Below are 5,895 nucleotides of genomic sequence, written 5' to 3' on the forward strand. Positions count from 1 at the left end.
ATAATGATGAATTTGAAAGTTTATAAAAGAACTATGGAAACTATTTCGACATTATAAGACTGAAAGCGGATTTAGCTGGAATCTACAATGTACAAATGTTTCAAGATAAATCAATTAAAAATTTGCTTGATTTTATATTTGAAAATGAACTGACCCAAACGTTCCCTGAAACTGTCAAGTTATTGCAATTAATTTGGTCAATTCCTACTACAATGATTTCTGTGGAGAGATCGTTTTTTGTTTTGAAAAATAAAAAAAAAAGAGATCTACACTAGGAGCGGAATGACAAATCAAAGACTTTCTTCCATTGAAAAGGGAAGACTTAACAAAATGAAGCAAGACCCTACTTTCAATTTCTATGAAAAAGAGACAGACATTTTTGCTACAAAGAAAGGGAGAAGAATGGATTTCTTGTACAACTAGGCTAATAAAATTAATAAGTAGAAAACTTCTTTAATATTTCTATCCTTTTATATACTGCCAGATCTTTTGATGACGTTTTACTACATAAAGGTCACTAACTGCCTACCCTGAGTAATTGCTGACGACACGTGCCTGATATATATATATATGTATATATATATATATATATATATATATATATATATATATATTGAGACATTCTGATAGGTTGACGTAAACGGAGTAGGAAACACAGGAGTCTTAGTCTTGAGTTTATTCCCGACTAGTTTCGCAGGTATGCTTTTTCAAACGCATACCTGGGAAACTAGTCAGGAATAAACTCAAAACTAAGACTCCTGTGTTTCCTACTCTTCTTACGTCATATATATATATATATATATATATATATATATATATATATATATATATATATATATATATATTGTGACGACTAGGGAAAGAGCCAGGTTAAAAAACTCTGAGTTCTAATAAAAGATTAATTATTTCCTTCAAACAGAAACAAAAACAAAAAAGATCGAAAGATAGAGGTCGCCAAACGAACATAAATTACAAGTTCCGATACACAGTAATATTCACAATATCAAAAGAAATATCAAAGCAAATATATAAGTACCAGACAATGGGTCCTTTAGGACATAAACGGCTAGATTCACCAGGACATATGTAAGAATCGCGCTTACCTGCCTGCCTACAATCAATGCCTATGCATGTATTTATGTATTTGATCAATTATTGACATTATTATAGTTTTTTATTTATTTATTATCATTTTTTTGGCATCCGACCTAGATATAGACCAAACGGTCCCCTGTCGGCATGCTCCGCCTTTGTAATCCTTTGCCTTTGTAATCCTTTGTATATAAAAAGTCGATAAAATATCGACATTCAATAGAAAATGGTTTTCACAAAGACAATACGTAGCAAGGTCGAGAAATATCGACAATTTGAATGGGAAACTAAGCCCTACGTAAAGTTTACAAAGTCGAGAAATTCTACGACTAAAATTCTAAGTCCAGAGAGGTGGAAAAGTACAAGCATAGGCTAGACAAAGTATGAGAGGAGTTAGCAAGGGGCTCTGTATGAACAGAGACAAAATTTTCGTTGCAAACACCAATATATATATACACTTCCCGGCTAGACAATGAAGGGCTGCCAAATGTCGCCAGATGCATGAACAACAAGGGTTTAGAATATATCCACGGACATATTCTTTACAAAAATGAGCATACAAAATAATATATAATAAAGTTACCTTATCAATCTTAGATACAAGAAGAAACTTAATAGTTTTTATATGAAAATCTATACATTAATACATACGTAATGGAAGCTGAAACGCTGTTGCCAAAACTTATGCTCCCACGTAATTTTTAGCCTGAACGCGCGCGGACAGGTGCAATTCTCATTCTCACACTAATGCATGCGACTTCCGAACTCAAGGAAAATATGCAATTTCCCAAATATTACGTAAATCAGTTCCTAAGATTGACAAGATAGGTCCATAAGATAATACACATACATAAATCCTTATGCAATGAATGGAACACGTTGACAAAGCAAAAGAAGAACTAAATACGTATATAAAGGTAGCAATAATTAATTTGACAGTCTTCGTACGTCGCGTTGACAGTTGCTCGGAGTTGCGAGCTTCGTGCCAATACCGTGGGAAAGCCGGCATATCTCGCAACTTATCAAAAGTCTACATACGCACACACGTGCACATAACCATATTTACGTATATACGTAGATTATTTAGTTCTTGACTACGATGGGTCTATAGTCGTAACTATATATATATATATATAATATATATATATATATATTATATATACATACATACATACATACATATATATATATATATATATATATATATATATGTGTGTATGTGTGTTTGTGTGTATGAGTGGAAGGGTGGTGAGGTAAACACCAGGAACCGTTGGAGTTTTACTGCTAACGTTTCGTCCTGAAAGGACTTCCTCAGAGTGTTTCAGGACGAAATGTTAGCAATAAAACTCCAACTGTTCCTGATGTTTACCTCACCACCCTTCCACTCATTCTCTCTTTCGCACTTCAACATATGTATGTATATATATATATATATAATATATATATATGTATATATATATATATATGTTGAAGGGCAAAGGTAGTGGTTTCGACCACAGCCAAGCGCCTCCTGGCGTTGGCTCTTCGTACACTGAGCGCAAATAACTGTATCCATGTGATGTGCATTAAGGATATGTCTTTTTAACTTTTTCCTTCAAATTTTTAATTTTCCTGATGTTACATTTGATGAATCTTTGCCTCCATGTTAGTTTTTGTTGTTGTTTTATTATGGTTATGTTAAAACCTCCCGCACACATCATTTAATCTTTTCTGTACACAGGAAGTGAGGACCTGAGGGTGTGTCAACAGCAGTGTCGGTAGTAGCTGTCTGAATTTTGTTAGCTGTAGTTTTGAGTGTGTGCTGTGTGGACAAATAAACAGTGATTTTACAACTTTACAGTTCTGTAAGTATTATGGAATAATTTTTTTTACCATATAGGATTTTCAAGTAATGCGTAAAATAGGTGGATAATGGATACTTACATATTACTGGATAGTAGATACCTTTTGTGCATAATGAAAAATCAAAATTGGTTTACTCTTTGCAGTAGCTAGCGTATTCTCCATTCTCATTTTTCATTGCATGTTTTCTGTTTTCAGATTCAAACACGTCTTTTAAAAGTAAACAATCCAAAGCAGCAATGGAATTGTTATAGGGTGGCCAATGAAACTAGATTTGAATTGAATATATCAATTATTCAGCACAACAGAGATAAGCGTGCAGCCGATTAGAGGGCGAAACAAGGCTGCCCAAGCCACGCCACTAAGCTCAGACTTGGCGTGAAAATCACAGCAGCGTGTTTGGATGAACGCTTGGTTCTCACATTCAATAATACATTGGACATACAGTATAAATACATAATCAATATACAATAATAAATATACAATATTGCAAGGAATGTTCAATGCTACCATTACATTGCTCGGCCACCACCACTCGGTGGCCGCACCGAGCAAACAAGAAAAAAAAAGCAAGACAAAATGCACAATATATACAACAAACTTCACACAGCACAGTGTAATGACATAAGTGTGGAAAAGAAAATTGTACATCAGGACACCCTGTACGTAAAAATAATACAAATACATAGTCACTTAACACAAGGAATATGCAAATGTACATGCACAAAACAATACAACATATAAAGATACACAAGAACTACATACAAACATATAAAGAAATATAAGAACTGGCACCAGTTAAACAAGAGGAAAGACAGCAATTGCCGGACGTCCGGGACATGATACTTAATAGCTAAACAATAGTTACACATTATACCTAAGAAATGGACACAAAAATGGTAAACATCACAAAGAATACAATACAAGACACCATGGATACATCATAAGCAATGCACAAATACAGTTTAAGAAGACAAAGGACCCCTTGACCGGAGATTATGATTATGAGGGATAGATATACAAGAGATAGTTTGTACAGGGGGCCTTGTTCACGTGTAACACTTTGCTCAGTCCCTGTGAAGGATCAAAGACATTGAACTTATTAGGATGTGTAACTGCTCAGTCACCAAATTGGGACCTACAAATCTCCAATTAAGCTTAGATTGGCGGTCAGACATGCTTTTATATACATGATCACCAATGCTGATGTTGACAGGCCTAGTCCGTAGATGCTGGTGTTTCAACGTCTTCGTTTTGGAGACATCAAGTTGATCTCCTACAGAACTATAAATAGATTGCAACGTATGACATTGGAGTTGACTATAGTCCTCAATATTGTAGAGGGGACGAGTATGGCTATCAAGCACATCATAAGGGAGTTGATTTTCCACTCCATAGATAAATAATATAATGAGGCATCTTACCCATAGAGATATTGATAGTGCTGTTAATACAAGCATTGACATAGGGAAGCCAATCCTCCCAAGATTCATGAAGGTTACTGGCAACGTGCCTGAGTACATCTAAAATCTTCTTATTTGTCCTCTCCACAAGACCATTGGACACAGGATGGTAAGCAGTCACGAATGTTTGCGTGATGCCGTAACGCTCACAAATACTCACTATAACCTCATTCCTAAATTCCGACCCATTGTCAACAATGAACACTGAAGGAATAGTGTATGGACAAAAACATGAGAAACTAAATTATGGGCTACTACTGTAGCAGACTTGCTACGTAAGGGAGCCAATATTACAAAACAAATAAAGTGGTCCACACACTTAAGGACATACACAGAACCTTGCGTACTACGAGGCAGTTGTCAAAGGTCTATAGCCATAGTCTGAAAAGGGCGAGCAGGAGTAGGGTACTCTAAGATGGGAGTAGTGTGCGTAGAGCCTTTGTTCTGGGTGCAAGAGCACTGGGCTATATGAGAGGTAATGTCTAGTCGCATTTTTGGCCAATAATACTTCTTATGTGCCAAAGCCAGAGTTTTGTCTCGACCTGGGTGACCAGCCTGAGGGGCATCATGAGCAATGAACAAAACAACAGGAACTAGGAAGTCAGGGATCACTAGTTGTGCCACATCTTGCTCGAACGTTGCAAATTTGGAAGCCAAGTGAGCCGTGTCACTCGTATGTGGAGACTGTAGCACAGAAGCTGCAATGATGTGAGGTGAATCCTTGAAAGCATCAACGTCAACTATTTCAAAGGAGCCTAAGTGACTGCCAGGAGAAAGAGTGATAGGGGCACCTGTGACGTTGGTTACCATAGTCCCTTCCAAACCAAGGCGGCGAACACGAACATAGTCGGGATAAGATAAAACGTCAGACCCAATTGGAGCACCTGAAATGCACACCGGAACTCGAACTGCACTTGAAGGTCCAATACAATGTTCTTCTACAATAACAGCAGCTCAAGAAAGAATAGGAGAGGTAAAGCGAGGAGGTCCCTTCGAAGGCAACTGAACAATCTGATCATGCACAGGAGGGGAGTCACAAATGGAAACTGGCCTATCTGTTGCAGGGATAACAAAATTACAGAAAGTCACTATAGGGCGACTAGGAGATATATAAATGCTACATGCTGTAAGAACATCGATGCCCAAGAGGTAATCACACATAAGTGTAAGGCCAGGTACAATAACAAAAGTGATATGGAAAACTGTAGTATATGAAGAAAACCTCAAGGGAATGCAAACAGACCCAAGAATAGGCAAGGAGGAACCTTGTACAAAATGCAAACTATTACAAAAAGGGGATAATGGGAGGTTGTACAAATCCCGGAGAGCATAATAAGTTTTTCTACTTATGAGACTACATTCTGCACCAGTATCTACAGTGACCGGAAGAGGTGTATTCTCTGTAAGAAATTGGAAGGTGAGTAACTGAGAGACTCAGCAGCCACCAAGGGGGTGATCTGTGACCTGACACTACTGACCAAACCTTTGGGTTGTGAAA

The sequence above is a fragment of the Oratosquilla oratoria genome, chromosome 5, assembly GCF_046742065.1.
Source record: "Oratosquilla oratoria isolate Oo_2021 chromosome 5, ASM4674206v1, whole genome shotgun sequence".
NCBI classification, from domain to species: domain Eukaryota; kingdom Metazoa; phylum Arthropoda; class Malacostraca; order Stomatopoda; family Squillidae; genus Oratosquilla; species Oratosquilla oratoria.